The following is a 19,138-nucleotide window of genomic DNA, read 5'->3' on the forward strand; positions in this document are numbered from 1 at the left end:
CCCGGGGCTGATGCATATAGCATCCTAGGTGGAGCACCTGAGTTGTCAACTCCTCAGTTCCCAAAGGTCTAAGTGGTTTTCCTGGATCCTAGCCCAGCGGTACTTGGTCTGAGCCTACAGCCAAGAGCTGAGGCTTGAGACAGGTGAAGCTGGCACCTGCCCAACCCCAACCCAGTCTCATCTTAAGGAGACAATCCAGAGCCCGCGGCTGCCCCTTCACTTAGCTGTTCTGGGTCCTAATGGTCAGCCAAGGCATGAAGGCTTGCCTAGCAGCCTGACCATCTGCATTGGAGTCCTGAAACCCACGTGGCGGATGGAGAGAACTGATTCTCAAGTCGTTCTCTGACCTCCACAAGTTAACAGAAGCATGTCGCCCAGTCATACCCCTGGGACCCTACCAACTTGAGAGTGTCCCCAAGTACACGTGTTAAAAAGTCCTAACCCCAGCCTTCTGCTACTGGCTTGGGTAGTTGGACCCTCGTGACTTTGGTGGCTTTATAAGATAAGGCTGTTAAACAAGTGTGCCTGCTGTCATGTGAGGTCCCCTACCATGCTATGACGCAACAGAAGATCCTGGCGGTGGGAGGGCCAGTGCGTCTGGAACCTTGAAATCTCTACAGTTCCCTAACCTGTGTTCATCCAGCTGTAACAACAAAGGAAGGATGAGACTGTTTTCCTGTTGTTGTTGTTGTTTAATGTGATATACTCAAGAAATATTTTAAAAATAAAAGACAAGGGCTGGAGAGATGGCTCAGCGGTTAAGAACTCTGTTCTTCCAGAGGACCTGGGTTCAATTCCCAGCAACCACATGGCAGCTTACAACTGTCTGAAAATCTAGTTCCAGGGGATTTGACACCTTCATACCAATTCACATAAAAAAGTTAATAAAGATAAATAAATAAATAAATAAAATAAAAGACAAAACAAACTGTATCCTGAAAAGTGGATTGGGCAGCTGGCAGGGGCTAATGAGATGTGTTAATTGTGGCCTGGTCATGGTCTTTATCAGAATCTAGTGATACATAAATGTAGACACCCGGGTCCCCTGGGAAGTGACACTGGGCTAAGGCAGCCACAGAATATTACAACAACCCAGCGTGGGCCTGGAGGGAGTTTGTCCCCAGAGACTTGAGTCTTAACCCTGTAGCGAAATGGTAGTCCCTTACCTCTGTAATATTGCTTCACTTCGCACACCAGTTCCCTGACCTTTGCAACCAACTGGGTGCTCCAGGCAAGATTGCTTAACGCCCCCGTGCAAAGCCCTGAAATGGAGTTACTTAAACCTAAGGGACTAAGGGTGAGTCAGCCACGCCCCGACGCCGGGGAAAGGTTGGGTGGAGCCTGAGACCGTGTAAAGCAGCAGTTTGTGGGATTAGGGGAAATGCCTAGCACTTCGCGGGCCTTGATGGGAGCTGGGACCCTCGGACCTGGGTGGTCGTTGGTCGCGATCCGCAGCCTACACAGATCCGGAGTGCTCTCTTTCCGCCTCCGGCCTCAAAGCTCTGCGAGCCGCTTAGCGTAGCGGTGGATACCGCAGGACCTGCTCGGGCTCTGCGTGGAGCTCGCCTGACCCCTGCCGGCCATCCGCGGGGTCGCAGGTGCGCGGATCGGGCCATTTCACTTTTCCCACTCTGCCAGGATGCTTTGGATGAATGCCCCGTTTCCGAGACAGAAATTTCATCATGAATTGTATTTTGCTAATTTAGAACATTAAAAGAACATCGTCCTCTATCACCACCCTCTCGTACAAGAATGACCGAGCAAAGGCGAGGGCCGTATTTTTTTTATTATGCACTGTTTCAAAAACTGTAATTTTATTTCAAAACTTATTTTATGTGTATACGTGTTTTGCCTACGTGTATGTTTGTGCTCTGCTTGCGTGTCTGGTACCCGCAGAGAGCAGAGGAGGGCGCTGGGTTCCCTGGAACTGTACTTAGGGACTTGGGAGCTGCCATGTGGGCGCACGGAAACTCCCTCAAGATCCTCATTGAAAGAGCGAGTGCTCCAAACCACGGAGCCATCTCTCCAGTCTCCGAAACGGTGTAAGTTTTGAAAAGTCTATGGAAAAGAAAAGCTTGACTCTCGTTTCTCCTGTACCTTCCCGCTTCTCCAGGACAAAACCACCTTTGAGTCTGCAAGGAGTTTCTTTTTGATTGAATTCAATTGATTGAATTATAGGCTCTCCTAAGGATGGCGCTTTAATGCGCATAGCTGTGATTTATGACAATCTTGCTAAGCGCGAGTATTTTTCACGTCACAAGCAGGCATTTAGAAAAGCCCTGGCTAAGATGAAGCAGGGGCCTTGTTCACATACCAGCCTCTGCCATCAGCCCCAAGCACAGGCACTCAGAGCCACGGTTGTGCAGGGTGGAGGCTCTCCCAGTGTGCTACGCCTACTTCCTCTAATCAGGAGCCATTCTGGAATTTTGCCTTTTGACTTCTCCACGATCCACCAACCTGCCTCCCCATTCCAGGCCAGGCTGCTCAATCTACCTCCACCCTGAGCCAGTGGGGACAAGCCTCCCCTAGAGCCGGCAGGTGTCCTAGCACATTTGAGATCAAAGGTTACACTAGGTATAGCCGTGCGGCCTGTGTTCCCAACACTCACAAGTTGGAAGCAAGATGGCTGTGAGTTTGTGGCCAGCCTGGACTGGTTACATATCCAGTTCAAGGGAAGCTGGGTTATATAAAAGTAAAACTGTCTGGAAAATGCCCCAAAATAAAAACCTAACATTTCAACAGAGCATATCTGTCCCCAATAATTTGGAGACTGAAGCAGGAGGATCGTTTAGATCCAAGAGTTTGAGGGTAGCCTGAGCAATACACTAAACCCAGTGTTAAAAAGGAGGAAGGACAGACATGGTGGTGCACACCTTTAATCCCAGCACTTTGAGAAGCAAGGTGGGGGGAATCTCTGTGAGTTCAAAAACCAGCTTAGTCTATAGAGAGAGTTCCAGGACATCCTAGGCTAGCTATTGAGACCTTGTCTTATAGAAAGAAAAGCCGTGTGGTGGTTCGTGATTTTAATCCCAGCATTTGGGAAGTAGAGGCGGGGCCAGGTGGATCTCTGTTTGAGGCCAGCCTGGGGGGAAAAAAAGGAAGGGAGGGAGGGAGGGAAGGAGGGAGGGAGGGAGGGAGGGAAGAGTAGGATGAGCTGACCTAAGGATTTGAAGGCAAACACTATTACGAGCCATCTTATATTGCCCTCCTTGCCTGATTTCCTAGCCTATGTCTTTGCCCCAGCTGGTTCCTCCATCCAGGAAGTCTAGCCCTTCCTTCACTGTGTCCTTGCTTCATCCCTAAAGCCTTAATGCAGGACTCCTTCAGAAGAACTCTCCAACCTCTCCCCAGTCCTCTGTCTCCTCCTCACCCCCTCCATGGCCTCCCTCTTGCCTTGGCCTGTGTGCATCCATGAGCTTGCAAGGACAAGGTGGGGGGAGGGGGCTCTCTTCTTCACGTGTTCCCCCTACTTCTTCCAGCCAGGGACAGTTCTAGAAGGTGACTTCAGCACACTTCATCTGCCCACTCTCAGATAGAGAGGCTAGCCTCCTTTCTACCACGTATTTCTTGGGTCTTGGTTGCTGTTAGAAAGCCCCCATCCCGCCCCACGGGTTGCATTCGTTTGATATATCCATTTCTCTGCCATTGGGCTATAAGCTTGAAGCCTGTGATTGTGCCGTCTGTATAGCAGCATCGCCAGCACAGCTTCTGGTGGGCAGTCATGTGATGTCTAGTCTTTATTTTGCTGATAACACAGTTGTGTGGGGGGGTATGGTCCCCTCTAGTAATACTGTTAGATCATAGAGTTCAGAAATCACCTCTCACCCGGCGTAATGGCAAGTGCCCACAGTCCCACCACTCCGGAGGTGGAGGCAGGAGGAGCCAGCGTTTGGAGCCAGCCTGGGCTTTGTGTTTGTGGGGTAAGCAAAAAACAAACAAACAAATGAAAACTACAGTAACAACAATAAACCCCTTCCACGTCTCTGTACGCTCGGCAGCACCCAGTCCTGCAGCAAGCGCTCAGTGTCCATGCTCATGCTGGTTGAGTGAAACAACAGGTGGGCCAGAGCCCTGGCCTAATCCAGAGTTGGCACAAACAGCAGGGCCAGCCGGCTTCGTCTGACCCTGCTCTCCCCGGGGCCTTCCCACCACCCTGGAGGAGCCAGGGCCCAGCTGCAGAAGGGAGGCCCTCACCCCCCACATGCCTCTGACCCACTCAGAAATAAAGAAAGGAGCTGTTATAAGGGACCTTGTGGCCTCTCCTCTGCTGGCTGGGGAGAGAACGGGGTCTGGATGGAAACGGGAGGCAGAGGGAGACCACACACTGCTCTCTCTTCCCACAGTAAAATGTGTAGGAAGCCAGTCCGTGCAGGGTCAAAACTAAGAGGCAGAAGTAGGTTCCGTGGTCTACACCTGCAGACCCATCATTTGCAAGGCTGCAGTGGGACTGCCACTTCCAGGGTAGCCTGGGCTACGTAGCAAGACCATGTTTTTTGTTTTTTTCTTTAAATCAGTTCAAATGACTTTGAAGTCCTCCACAATTTTATTTTACTTTATTTTTTATTTTATTGTACTGAGGTGGAATCCAGGACCTAATTCATATCAAGCAAGGATTCTGCCACCAAGTTATACCACCAGCACCCAGTTGTTATCTTTTTGTTTCTTTTTGTTACTTTCGAGACAGACTCACTATTTGCTGGGGTTAACCTTGAACTCTAGGCTCAGGCTGTCCTCGCGCTTCACCCTCTCACAGGTGTGCTAGTACCCTTTCTTATTTGAGGTGGCCTCTTACCTGTCTGTGTATCACTACACGATATTCTTTAGGATGTTTGTTTGTTTGTTTTTGTTTGGGGGGATGTAGCTGTTGTTATTTGAGTTTTGGTGTTTTGTTTTGTTTTGTTTTGAGACAGGATTTCTCTGTGTAGCCCTACCAGTCCTGGAACTAGCCCTGTAGACTAGGCTGGCCTCTAATTTACAGAGATCCACCTGCCTCTGCCTCCTCAGTGCTGGGATTAAAGATGTGCACCTCTGCTGCCTGACTGGATGCTAGTTTTTTTGTGGTTTTTTGTTTGTTTGTCTTAACTTTTTATAGTTGGACTCACACCATGTATATCTGTGCATGAGTGAGTGGTATATGTGTGTGTGTGTACGCGCATGCGTGCATGGGTGCGTGTACGTGCGTGTGTGCGTGTGTCTTGCTATCTGGTTCATCATTGTATAGTTTTACTGTTTTTCTTCCAGGCTAATGAGCAGAACTATAATCTGTTCAACTTTTTCCTTTTTCCTTGTCTAGTGCTTTCTCGTGTGGAAGTCCTACAATCGTGTGGAATGTGCCGTCTTCCTTATCAGCATTTCTAGTTTGAGATTGCTGTGGGATGTTCCTAAAGGCTCCAAGTGTGCCTCGGGTTCTCCAGGTATATCCTCAGGGATGGGATTTCTCTATTGTAGGATATACACGTGACCAGCCTGAAAAGGAAATTCCAAGTCGTTTTCCACAGTGGCGGTAAGGAGTCGGGTGAGAAGACTCAACTGCTGCCCTTCCTGACAACCTAAATTCAATCCCTGGGACCCACGCAGGGGAGGACACCAGCACCTACAACTTGTCCAACCACCTCCACATGCACACAGAGCATGCGCACCCACAAACATGCAGTACAATTACAGAATAATGATGTGATTAAAAAAAAATTAAGGGGCTGGAGAGATGGCTCAGAGGTTAAGAGTACTGGCTGCTCTTCCAGAGAACCTGGGTTCAATTCCCAGCACCCACATGACAGCTCACAATTGTCTGTAATTCCAATTCCAGGGGACCCAACACTCACGGCAAAACTCCAAGGCACGTAAATAAAAATAAATTAATTTTAAAAATTAAAGCAAATAGTGGTCTATCTATATGTTTTTAGACCACTGGCTCAGGAAGTGACTCAGAACAGAGGTGGCAGGCACACCAGAGCAGGGCTAACTCCAAGTGTTTATGAAAATGAATTGCTGCTTCCCGGGTCAAGTCCATAATCCACACATTCAACAATGTTTTCTAGACAAACTAAGGGCCATCCCCTGGGCCAGGAGTGTGGAGACAATGACAGCTCAGCCCAGACCAAGCTCAGAAGGACAATTATGTTCCTATGTATTCTGCCAGGCAGCCCAGAACTTCAGCTTGCCCTGGGGAAGAGAAGCACTTGATGGTAGGTTTTAAAAAGATCTACTGTCTTAAAAAGAAAGCTACTTCAGGCCCAGGAAGGAGCAAGCTCCCTCCTCGGAGACAGCAAATGAGCCAAGGGGCTGTAGAAGAAGACCAGGTCTATAACCCAGTGGTGGTGGCGAAGTCCTTAATCCTAGCACTTGGGAGGCAGAGGTAAGCGGATCTCTGTGAGTTCAAAGTCAGCCTGTTCTACAAAATGAGTTCCAGAACAGCCAGGAGTGTTTCACAGAGAAACACTGCCTCAAAAAACAAAGCAAAATAAAAAAAGGAAAAAACAAAGAAGAAGACCAGGTCTACTCTTGTGCTGACAGAAAAAGTCACAACCCCAGATCATCCACGCAGAGTTTGTGCCTTGTGCCTGTCTGGAGCAGACATGGGTGAGCACACACATGGACATGCATACCAGTACACACACCAAGAGTCTGTCAGACACGCTGTAGGAGCAGAAGCAAGGAGCGTGAACACGCAGCTGCCAGTGGGAGATAAGCCGAGGACTGGGGGGCCCAGCCTGCCTGGCCTGCTGGGAAAGCCACCTTCTGCATCTTCCTGAGCTCCCCAGGGGCAGCCTCTGCAGAGTGCTGCCTTCAGAGCAGCCTGGGCACCTTGCCCCACCCTCAAGGGCTTGTTCTATTTACAGGCATGGAGTAGCAAATTCTCTGTCAGTGCAGCTTGGGTTGTGGCTGATGCCGACAGGCCCAACAGGATCGGGTATTCAGTGGTTACTTCAGTTGTTAGCGAAAAGTTTAATGGCATTTGCTATGAGAAACTGGGCTAGGACTGTAATTTGGTCATAAAATGCCTACCTAGCATGCTTGAGGCCCTGGGTTCAGCTGATCCTCAGCTCTGGAAAATAAATAAATAAAATGAAACGAAATGAGTGAGGAAGGGAAGATAAAGGGCAGGAAGGGAAGAGAAATGAAATGAAATTTCGCAAGATACCTGTGCCTGTGAGTCAGCCTGAAGCTTCCGGGCTGAGAGTAGAAGGGGAGAGAGAGGTTGGGGTCATTGCAAGGCTGCTCCCTAAGACTGGACATAGGTCAGTCTTGCACGGCTGTGGTGTTTAGAGAAGCTGAGGTCTGCTCCGCAGTCCTGACAGTTTGAGCTGGCTAGTTCAGGCTGAAGAATTACCACTTGGATGGTTAGACTCAGCAAATCCTAGCCCCTCTCAGCACCTCTCTCCCTTCCCCCACCTGCAACCCCCACCCTGTGCCTCCGGACAGAATACTGTGATCTATTGAGGCTGGAGAAGGATAGGAAATGGTCTGGCTTTCGGGGACTCCATGTCCCCTGGATACCCTCCCTCCCTAGGTTTGCCTGGCCCCAGAGAGGAAAGAGGAGAAACCCTCTGTGGAAGGCAGCTGGGGCCTGTCCTCTGGCCAGGGTACCCAAGGCACACACATCTCTATGTCCCATTCGCTGACCTACACATAGCTGTGGCTTTCTGCTCCTGCCGTCAAGTCGCTCACAGGGGCAGCCACCCCTCTGTCCCGTGTTTACGTGGCAGGAGTTCTAGATGTCTGTTCTGAGTATGGAGCCTGTCACAAGGAAGTGACAAGACTGTGCTCTTGTAGGAGAGGCTGCTAGGTTTCCCCCAGAGAGCACAGCCCTGCCAGGGATATCTGCCTGAGACATCAGAGCTATTACTATATAAATCCCAATAGCAGTTCTCTCCCCGGAGGTTACCCCTTCCTAGTCCATGTTCCTCTTCCACATTATCCCTCCCCTAAGGTGGGAAACCCCACTGGTCACCTTATGCTTCCTCTTCAATGTCCTCTGAGAAGCCCACTCCCACCAAGAACAGCCACTCAGCTCATCTCCCTGTTGCCCATAGGGACACCATTGCTCCACACCTCAGAGGATATGCCAAGGCCCTCTGTGCCCACCATGCCTTCCCATGCTTATGAGGCATGTTCTTGGCTAGCCTCTTCTCCAGGCACCCTGCCCTCAGCCCACTTGAGTGATCCGCCCAACCTGCACCAGTCATCTGCTTGGTTTAAAAACAATTGGCATTTGCTGAGTTGCCACTATGTGGAGGGGTTGCCAGGGGCAATGGCAAGTATTAGTTATGAAGTAGAGAGAGTTTAAAAGTTAGGACAAGAGAGACAGAAAAAAAAAAAGGTCATTCCTTATTTCAATCACCGATAATCTTTATCAGTTTGGTTTTGTTGTTAAGACAAGACCATAGCTGGTCTGGAACTAATAATATAGCTCAGCCTAGCTTGAAACTCATAGCAATCCTCCTGCATCAGTGTCTCAAGTCCTGGTATTGTAGGCATATGCCCCTTGCTTGGTTTTAGGATTGCTGTGCTGAGACCTGAACCCAGAGCCTTGCACATGCTCTAACCGAGCGATATTACTAACCCTTCAGCCAATTTTAAAGTTGTTCTTTATGACGTAGCATGAGCACCATCCCAGTCTTCTCCCTGTGCGGCTTAATAGTCCTTTCCAGCGCACTACCCTGGCTTAATGGAGTTGCCTACACAATCTATTTTTTTAATTTTTAATTGGAGTTATTGGGATGGGGATAGATGAAACATGGTTTAAAGAGATTGCCTGTCAGGCAGTGGTGGTCCATGCCTTTAATTCCAGCACTTGGGAGCAGAAGCAGGCAGATCTCTGAATTTGACGCCAACCTGGTCTATAGAGTGAGTTCTAGGACAGCCAGGACTACATAGGGAAGCCATGTCTCATAAAAGAGAGAAAGAAAGAGAGAAAGAGATTGCCTAGCATGCATTAGGCAGTAGTTCAACTCCTGGTGCTACATTTTATAAATTCATTTTTGGGTCTTGGGAATGGCTTGGTACCAGGGTTTGGCTCTCAGCACCCAGGTAAGGTAGTTCATAACTGCCTGTAGCTCCAGTTCCAGGGAATCTGGCGCCTCTGGTCCCACGGGCACAAGAACTCATGTGCATAACACCTATGCTTACATGTAATTAAAAATAAAATTTTTCTTTAAATGTGCCCAATTTTGAGTCGTTGTCTCAATGTACAGCCTAGACTACCCTAGAACTCTTGATCCTCCGCCTCCAAGTACTGGAATTCCAGGCATAGGCCATCTTTGCAATAAAAACTTGCATAATAAACATGGTGGTAGGTTGCTGCAGACCCATCGGGAGCATCATCTCTCTTCCCAAGGCTCTCCGGCAAGCTTATCTAAATGAAATCAGACTAAACTGAACATCAAGGGCAGCCTTGGAGAAGGGAGGAAAGGGGTAGGCAAAGGAATGCTCAAGGCTTTGCCTTGAACTAAATTCTCCCTTTTTAGTCTTTTAGTAGCAGCTAAAAAAGTAGGCTCTGTTCACAGTACCTGCCTTCTTGGTTGGGGAAGGCAGAGCCAGAATAACTTTTTTCCGGTTCCAATGACAGAATCCAGGGCTTTGAACAGTTAAACACATGCTTTATCATTGAACTCTATCCCAAATCCCAAACTGTAACTTTTGCGTGTTCAGGTTCAACAAAATAGTCGCTATTGTGTCCGGTGACTTTGTAAGTTGTGGAGTGAATGTAGTCAGTTGATTTTATAGCAAAAACTAGGCATCGGTCTTAAATAACACGAAAGGCAGGGGCCACGGTAACATTACTATTACTCTAGAAAACAAACGAAGTTCTCATTCAAGTCAGCAGGAGCCTCACAGTGGGTAGGGACTGGCACACAGTGTGACTGTAGAAGCTAGTTTCCAGGTTGGTAAGGAAATCCCAAGCAGAGTCATACAGCACAGCTCGCTGGCCAGGCTCCGTTAGCCACCAAGTAACTGCCTTCTGAGAGCCATCGTGTGCAGGTGCCTGGCAACCCAGGACACTGGGCATGAGTGCCTGGCAGAAGACAGGTGGCACTGAGGAGCCACAGGAAGCTTGACTTTCAGGTTTAGAAGTGAGACCGAATCCAGGGATAAGTTAAAGAGGGCCTGTAGCTGGGGAGCTGCCAAGACTGAAGAGCTGAGGCAGGCCATGGAGATGAAGTGGTGTGCTCTGGAATGATCTCACTGAGACCCGGCTGGCTTGCTGAGGGCAACCAGGGGTCAGGACTTTGGGTCATGGGGACTAGAGAGCAGGTGAAGTTGATTCACCCAGGTGGATGATAAGCTGTGATGATACACTAGCAGACAGACGGGCAATGTCTAATGAGGAAGAGGGGCGTGCCAACGATGACTGGAAAGTTCTCGGTTTTCAATGCTGGCTGGGAGGGGGTGCCTCTGTGACAGCAGGAGAGCCACCAGCCGGTCTCCTGCAGTTAGAAGTGGGGCTAGTGGATGGGAGGCTCCTCAAAGCCTCATTGTTGTAACCAGTGTCAAAGCAAGTGCAGAGGGTGGGGAAAGAGGACTTCTGGTGAGGTTTGCCAAGGGAATATTCTTTTGATAAAGAAATAGGGCAACCCACTTGCAACATTTTGCTCCAATCTCATAGTGAAAGGAAGGTTGCTCACAGCAACTTCACGTGTAAAATTCAAATGAGTTGCTAACAGACCTTTGGAAAATAGAACAGGCAACCACTGGGTAAGCTCATTTAGGAATACATGATGGGGAAATAGTTAAAAGAGGCAGGGCTGGGCGCTGAGCGCCCAAACAACGCTAAGTACAAGTGGCCAGTCGGCTGGGGCCCAGACTAGTATCTACTGACAGAAACTGGTCCTGGCCTTTACTGCAAGTTCATGAAAGGAGAGGGAAGAGAGCAATAAAAACTCGGGTGATTCTCCCTCTGTTCGGGGTTTTGGAAAATTAGAGGGATGGTGGGAAACTCAAGAGGTAGAGTCAGCCTCCTATGTGATCAGGGTTGCCACTGAGAATCTTCCCAAATGCAGAGGAAGGTATCTGAAGCCATGAATTCCGCCTTGGTGTTGGATGATGGAGTAGGGAAGCCATAGAGAAGCCAGCTAGACCCAGTCAAAGAAGCCACTCAACCTGATTGAGGCCAAAAAAAGGAACAGGCTGCATCTGGGAGGACAGAAGAAAGCCACAAGCACCGTGAAGCTGGGGATCCATGGGAGGCGATAGCGTATAGACAGAGGATGTAGATCTGGACTCCTCGGAAGCAAGGCAGACCATAGGCACAGCGGGACAAGAACAGGCTAGACTCATAACTGCTAATGTTTTGGGGGCACCTGGCTAGGGTCAGGCACACAAAAACACAGAAATGTTTTAAGACGACAAAGAGCTAGGACATCTACGTAGGCACTCTGTCTTCAGAGCTTGCATCCTTAACAACTACACTGTGTGGAATACAGTAAAAATAGAGACAAAATAAATAAATAAAGCTCTATAAAGGATGTGACTTCGGCTTGACCTTTATGTTAAATGCCATATCAAAAATCAAACAAACAAACAGCAAAGGTTTTGGAAACACCCAAGCCTGTGTGATCTTAGCAGTCGCTCAGAACGTTCACCTTTCCGTTTTCTTGTTCATTTGTAAATTTGGGCATAAACCCCCGCAAGGATTGCTGAGGGTTAAATAAAGAAGCCTATTGAGGGCTTGCCCTTGCCTTCTGCTACTTCACTGGTTTTGGAGCTCTCAATATAATACCCATTCCAGATCTGGATTTCCTCATCTTTCCAGGGGCTATACAGGGATACAGGTCTGTACTCACGGACCCACAGAGTGCGCACCCTGGTTTTCTTTATTCCCCAACCTCTATCAAGATGCTTCAGGGAAGAAGTCTCATTTAACATACTCCACTGTGGTATCTGAGGAGACAAAGTGTCTGATAAGAAAGAAGCTGCTGACCCCGGAGAGGAAGGCTGCAAGCACCCGGCCTCTAGTCCATCACAGGCATTTCACACTTCTTGGAATGGTCCTCTCCTCCCACTCATGAAGCTGCTCTTAGGAGTGATCACCGGGAAAAGCCCACTGCCATGCTCTTAGGAGTGATCGCCGGGAAAAGCCCACAATTCTGTTCAATTTCCCTTTCATCGGTAGCCTGGTCTGTGGGTATTGACTAAAGTATCCTTACCAGTCACTGATCCTTCCAGAAAATAAAGCATGGCACCTCCAGTTTTCCAGAGAGCATGCCATGCTCTTAGGAGTGATCGTTGGGAAAAGCCCACTGCCATGCTCTTAGGAGTGATCGCCGGGAAAAGCCCACTGCCATGCTCTTAGAAGTGATCGCCGGGAAAAGCCCACTGCCATGCTCTTAGGAGTGATCGCCGGGAAAAGCCCACAATTCTGTTCAATTTCCCTTTCATCGGTAGCCTGGTCTGTGGGTATTGGCTAAAGTATGCTGGGTAAACTTTTGTTCCTGGGGGAATAATGAAAGCACCTTTTTAGAGACGACCACGAGACTGCAACAAGGATCTCCAAGAAGGTCCAAAGTAGGCAGATATTCCATGGTTATGAATCATAAACTTGAAACCTTCAGGGTTAGGACTTCTCAAAAGTACCCCAAATGGGAAAGGAGGAACGGTGGGCAAATCAGAGCATACCCACTCTGTAAGATGGTACTGGCTACTTCCTATCTGCCTATCACTACAATAGAATGTGACCAACAGTAGCAAATCTGATTTTTTTCTGAAGAAAAATTGAAGCTTACTTTAAATCTCAAAATAAAAAAATGGTATTGGCTTCTAATTTTAGTCTTTCTTGAGAGTCCTGTGAAAACCAACAATACTTGCTTGCTAGATTGTTCTTGGGGACTAATTTACCTCTAAGAGGATTTGAGGGAGGGCAGAGGTGAAGGGCTGTGTCCAAGGGCAAAAGCTGAAGGATCAGCAATGTTTCCTTGGGGCTAGGACTGTGCTAGACCTACAGGAAGCAACAAATGTGGACCATAGACCTGCCCTTCGGGTGTTTATAGACTCATTTTAGAGGCCCAGATAAAGCAATAGTTGGCCCAGGAAGTAGAGGCAAGGAGCTATGTAGTCTTCCTAGAACTCTGAGCTTCAGATCTTTCTAGAAAGTCAGGATTAACTTTGAGAATAGCAATTCCAGAGGCAGAAATTCTAGAGAGCTCCAGAACGGAAAGTAAATAAATTGAGCAAAAGCCGGGTCAAGTGGCACAAGCGTGAAAGCTCAACATTCTGGAGGCCAGGGAAGAGAAAGGCAATTTGAGGCTAGTCTGTTCTGCAAAGAAAGTCTGAACCCTGCCTGGGCTATCCAGGGAGACCCTCTCTCAACAGATGAATAGATAAGAGGCATGAACTGTACCCAGAGAATTTGCTTGCAGGCTAAATACCATTTGGAAAAGGCCGTGCTGGAGTGTGGGGCTTCCTTGATACCAGCATATAGTCACGTGAGACACAGCAATCCCCCAAACCAAGGTGAAAACCAGCTGGCGATGACTGGAAAATAAGAAGGCCCTACATGCTCTTCAAGCTGGAAGAAGGCAGGGCTGTGGGCTGCAGCAAGCATGGCAGCTCCAGGTAGATGCTGAGCACTGACTTAAGAGTCAAGAGGAGGACAAGTAAGTTCCTTTCTGTAACGAGGGATAGGCACTTACCGCATTAATCGTGGGTTCCCTCATCTGTGAATCAGCCACATTAAATGTATCCCAAGTGGGATTGGGGTAAGAAGGAGGAACCAATTCACTTTTCTCCATTTACATATTTTTTAGTAGCCCTGGCTGGCCTTGAACTCACTATGTAAACCGTGCTGGTTTCAAAGAAGCTGCCTCTTCCTACCACCGAATGGAATTAGAGGAGTGTGCTTGCCACCATAGTGGTCTCTCTATGATTTTTATGGCTTGAGAGTTCTAATTTCAAATAGGGTGAGGAGAAGCGCTTTTGGTCTCCATGTTGATATCTTTTCCAGTAGGTGCTCCAGTAATCAACAGTTTGGGGCTAGCAAGGCTGACTGCCTCTGAGGGGAGAATGAAATTGCCTTTGCCTTTCTCAGCCTTTCCCGGGTATGGCGGGCACTTAGGGTTGGCAGCATTTTTGAGGGGGTCTGTGCCCCAGGAGGGACCCTTTCCACCTAGTTCCTACCTGGGAAAGAAGGTGAGACCCAAAAGTAAAGCTAGGAGGAAACTGAGGGGCTACCATACTGCCCCTATTTGAAAGCATAGCATTGTTCCGTTGGTTTGCGTTTTGGATCTCAGGCCCAGAGTTTCTTTTCCTAGAATGATCTAGAGTGCTCCCCAACGCCTCTGGGGCAGGGGAGAACTTGAGTGGTCCCAGAGGTTCTCCAGCTCTGAGCGGGTCTCACAGATCTCTACCCATGCTAAAAGGCGAGACCCTTGCCGCCGGAGTCCTCATCTTCCCAGCTCCTGAAGGTCTGTCAAAAAAAAAAAAAAAAAGTCGCCTCCTTTGCAAAAGCAGCTCGCGTTGTGGACTCTTGTCAGAATGCCCGCACCTTTCCCCAGCCCCACACCCGGGAACAGACTCTGGCACCTGCCCCTCCCCAGCAGCCATTACACGATGTTCACAGAAAGTTAGTTTTCAGTCTCCTCCTCCCTCTACCCACAACCCATCCGGGTGCCGGACTGGAAGCATCTTGAAAGTAGGAAGTCACTCTCCGACTGGCCTCTGCCTTGGGACCTTCCGATCACTCCCTAAGGGATGGAGCGCGGTGGGGGTGGGGGGCCGTGAGCGCACAGAACCCGAGCGGCCGACCGGGCTGCCCAGCCCGAACCCTGGGACGGGGGCGGGGGTAGGTTAGTACTTCGCCCTCTAGGACAGGCTCCAGCCTAACGCAGCCCACCCGGCTCAGCTCCGACTCTCAGAGGCGTGCCCACCCAGCCAGGTGATCTCGAACCTTCTCTATCACACACCCCAACAACAAACAACCCTCAGCTCTCTCCATCCGGAGAAAGGAGGTGGAGCCTGACCTCAGCCGGAGGCTGCTGCAGCTACGGAGGGGGGAGGAGGGGGCTCACTACTCCAGTCCTGGGGGGGGGGGAGTCTTTCCTCCAGGGAGTGGCAAGGGTGGGGGCCTTGGAGGGCTCCCAAGCTTCAGGAAAGCCCTCCCCCAGCGGTGTCTACCCTCCGCCGGCGAAGGGAGAATGCAGAAGAGGTGGCTTTAGTGAAGGCGACTTGTGACTGTCCCTCTCCGGCTGAAGTGCCCTCGGGCCCCTCTCCGCCATTTATGCCCTCCCCCCACCAACAACCTTCTAGCCTTAAGGGCTGGATGAACCTAGGTGCCTGGTAGGCGGCGGAGAGGAGAAGCAGCTTTACTGCGCTCTAGGGAGCTGAGGTGTGCCCATCCCCCCATCCCTTGACGGGTGGGGGTGCAGGCGGACCCCAGGGACGCCGACTAGGGGAGGAAGGAGCCTGAAATAGGTGTAAGCAGCAGTTGTCGGCATTGCAGGGAAGCAACTCGGGTGAGGGGTGGAGAATGCAGCTTAAGGGGAAGGCCGGGGACCCAACGAGGGTAGGAGTCCAGTGTCAAAGGGAAGGAGAATGCAGAAACAGCTTTCGCTGGGAGGGGCAGCTGCAAAGACTTCCCTGGCTAGCAATCTGGAGGCTAGCGCTGGACAGATGGGGGTTTTGGACACAGCACCATGGCATGCGGCCCCCAAAGTCTGAGCGCATGCGGGTTGTGCGAAGACTGGTCCCACTCAGACCCCCGATCATCCGGACCCAGCCTGTGGCAATAGGCGTCCTTAGGGAAGAGAAACGATCCTTTTTGATGGGCACTCAACAACTGGCTTCTTGGTGGCAGGAGGGGGCCTGTCCCCTCCGGCTTAGTTAGAAAGGGAGTACTTCTGACTCTCCTATCCCTAGGGAAAGAGCCCACAGCAGGTAAAAACCAGAGTTCTACACTTGGCTTTGCCTGAGGGCAAATAATTTCCGGAAGTCCCTTTAGGAGGGGTGTTCTGACCCCTCTGAAGAGGGAGCGGGTCCCAGCAAAAGGGGGCTTCATTTGCCGGGGGCGGGGGGGGGGCAAGTGGCATAAAATTTAATCCATGCCAAGGTGTCCCTGCACAAGAGAGCCTGTCCTTCATCTTGTCCAGTGGAGCTTAGGGGCCAGGTTGCTCAGAGTTCTGGGACCTGGAATTTGGACGTTCTGAGGAGAGGCAGAGGCGGGCTGCCTGTCTACACCGGGAAAGGCGACACCTGGGCATGACATCGAGGCAGGTGAAAGTGGTCAGTGCCACCTTCACAGAAACTTCGCTGCGGGCTTGGGTGCCCTGCCCGTGCCAGGTGGCTGGATCTCTCAGGGCAGGCGGTCTGCTGGGACTGCAGCGGCAGTTGGGGGGAGGTGCTTCGCGGCTGAACTGGGGATGACAGAGCAGCCAGTCTGTCCCTGCTGTCAGTCTGGTTGTACTTGGTGGGGGAGGGGTATGCAGCACGTTCTCTCTGGCCCTGGATGTTCTCCTCCAGGCATCCATCTCCTCGGCTCTTCTGCTCCGAGGCAGCTAACCCTTACTGAAAGGTCGGGAGGTGCTTAGGTAAAGAGCAAGCCTCTTCTGCGGGCTGCGGTGAGCAGGGGTGGGGGTAGATAGTCGTGGAGCCCTGATGGATCCATTCCTCTTTCCAGGCCAAGTGACAAACCCTTTTTTGGCCAGAGAGAGGAAAGGTGACAGCCCCCAGGCACTGGCACAGCTGTTCTGGTGGAGTGGGATGGGAGCAGCATGCTCTAAAGAAAGGCTGGAAAAACTAAGAGAGCTGGAGCCTTTTCAGAGAGGCTCTGGATTGGGAAGGAAGATGGACCAGATGCAGAGGTTCCTGAAAATGGAGTGAGAGAGGACAGGAGGCCAGAAGGTCCCTTTGGGGTACAAGCAGCCTGTATAATAACCCTGGCCTCCTCTTAGCTGACTTGTTGGCCAGCTTTAAAAAGCGAGAGAGAAGGGGACCCAGGAGATCAGTGGGCTGCTAAAGGAGGAACATCAAGTGCCTTTAGCAAGCCAGTGCTGCCCCCCTCCCCCCAGCCCACTGAGCCTGAGCCACCTGGGGCAAAAGAGCCAGCCGCCCACAGGGAAAGCTCTGAGGACAGAGTTCCTTTGGCGATGGAGCAGGCTGGGCAGTCTAAGTAGCTCCTGGGGGCTTTGCCTCTTCCACAGTCGGGATTCTCTGTTCCCTCCTACCTGGGTCCCAGAGATGTCAACTCTTGCCCTCTAATACCAGGGCCACGGGGTTTAGCCTGAAGGTGTCATGGAGAAGCCCACGCCAGCAATGTTGCTCTGTCCGTTCTCATGCTGAAAGTGGCCTGCCACTTGAGTATCCTTCCCTGTGACCTATCTTTCCTGATTCTCAGTCCCAGTCCCCCCACTATCAGAGATAAAGCAGCTATGTCCCCTTATCCCGCCTTATCCCCTCTCCTGCTTCAACCTTCGGGAGCTTCAGCAGTCATTTAGGTGCCTTCTACTCCCGATCTGATGAGGACTGAGGTCTACCGTGAGACACGACAATGGACTTGGCCGAGGAGAGGGGCTAATTTTGTGAGATGGACAGTAGGGCTGGCCTGTGTGTACTGGGAAGGACTGTTGGGAATCTTTGCCTTGGGAAGGAAGAAAAAAGTCCTTCAGGGTCCTACTTTCCAAGGTCTGAGATGTTGCCTTCCCTAATGATGGGAAGCAGACAAAAGGGTAGTGGTCCTAAGAGAGTTTGGCCCTTTGAGAAGTTTGTGCACCACGGTTTAGCATGGCCTTGGTAAACCATGCCCTGTAGATAGTCTGGGGGTCCTCCAGCTAGTTCTGGAAGCAAATGAACTGCCTTTTTCTTTTTTCTTTTTGCGAGGGAGGCTACTGCCCAGCCACAGAGACTGGCAGCCCCAGTTCCCTTCAAAGCTGCCTGGGTCAGTGCTTCAGTAGCATGGTCTGGGAGAGGTGGGGCACAGGATATAGGGCAGGAGGAGCCCCTAAGCCACTCTTTAAGGCTCGGTTTTTCCTGCTTACTAACCAGGCTTCCTCAGCAGCACTCTGGGCGCTTCTCTGCCCTAGGCGTTCCAGGGCCCAGCCCCTCCCCGGCTGCTCCCAGGCTCGGGTGACTTGACACTACCCTTTCTGCTCCTGCTTCTTTACCTCCCTAAGCGCCCCTCCCCCGCCTGAATTGGGAATGAGGCTTTGTTCAGGGGTGGACTCTCAAGGATTTCTCAAGAACCTACTGTGTGCACATTACAGCTCCTTGAAGTGAAGTCCTGGGCTGGCTCTGGCGCGACAAGGTGTCCAGGACACGGTTCCTTCCCGCACCTCATAGGGACCTCCCACCCCTTCGTATGACCTCAGCCTGCTGTGCCCACCCACCCAGCTGACCCCGAGAGCGTGCTCAGGCTTGGAAAAGCACGTCTGTGGGTGTGAGAGACGGAGCCACAGCAGAAGGTGACTATGGGGAAGCTAGGTAAGTGTCTGCATTGGGTCTACGCTGGCTTGGGGACGCCAAGGAAGGTGTCCAGCCGCGCCTGTTGGGCTGCCCGCCCCTTTCGCCCTCCCTCGGAGAGCTCTGATGTTCCCCGCGGTGGTGGAAGAGGGTGTGTGGGTGTCAAGGACTCACAGACCGTGCTCTGCTGTCAGCTAGAAATGGATGAGGGTTCCACACTCGGCTTCTGAAAGAGGGCAAATTGGGAGCCGGGGTGGGGGGCGGTAGGTGAAGGGCAGAAAGAGGAAAAAGAGATGCGGGTGAGGGGTTACCGAGCCAGGACCGACCTTGCTAGGAAGGAAAGGAGACGTGGCAAGCAGGGAAGTCGGAAAGATGAGGCAAGGGCGGGAGGGGCTTCTCAGCAGTCGGGGCCCTTTCGCGCGAGTCTGGGGCCCTTTCAGCATTAAAGGGGGTGTTGTTCTTGCTTGATTTTTCGGCTGGTCTTCTACAAGATTTGCCCCGGGGGCAGCAGCCTGAGGAGGGTGGGGTGTCCCTCGGCCCGCAGTTTACTGTAGCGGGTGCTTAGAGAGGTTACCAGGGAAGAGGGATGTAGAAGGGTGACGGTCAGGGCGGGGGGCGAGCTAAGATTTCTCAGGGGGTCTGCAGCTGAGGGGCTGGAGCTTCAGGGTCAGGTCACCATGGGATACCGGCACAGGCTCCGAAGACGAGCAGAAAACCCAAGAAGCCGGCAAAGAAAATCATCCCCCCCCCCCCC

Source organism: Microtus oregoni, unplaced genomic scaffold, assembly GCF_018167655.1.
Source record: "Microtus oregoni isolate MIOR12 unplaced genomic scaffold, Mior012 000031F_ref0000149, whole genome shotgun sequence".
Taxonomy (NCBI): Eukaryota; Metazoa; Chordata; class Mammalia; order Rodentia; family Cricetidae; genus Microtus; species Microtus oregoni.